This window comes from Plasmopara halstedii (assembly GCF_900000015.1).
Source record: "Plasmopara halstedii genome assembly, contig: Scaffold_110, whole genome shotgun sequence".
Classification (NCBI taxonomy): Eukaryota; Oomycota; class Peronosporomycetes; order Peronosporales; family Peronosporaceae; genus Plasmopara; species Plasmopara halstedii.
Genome location: NW_020187031.1, coordinates 2,643 through 2,930, shown reverse-complemented (window position 1 = coordinate 2,930; position 288 = coordinate 2,643).

The window sequence follows — 288 nt, the reverse complement described above, 5'->3', positions numbered from 1 at the left end:
TGGTGGCGCCAGCTCCCGACGCTGGACCATGTTATGGAGCGACTACACCAGACGTTCAGGACAACGATCACTACGTCACAGTCAATGAGACTGTTCACGGCAAAGATAGATGCCAAGAGGACCTGGCCCGAGCACTACCTGTACTTAGTGGCAGTGAGCGACGCGTGCGGAGGGGCTGATGTGCAAGTGCTCGATAACATTTTCCACTATGCGTCGAGTGAGCTGCGCACGGTACTCATGGCAGAGTATGATGCCAGACGCCATGAATTCCTCGTCCAAGCGGAAGAT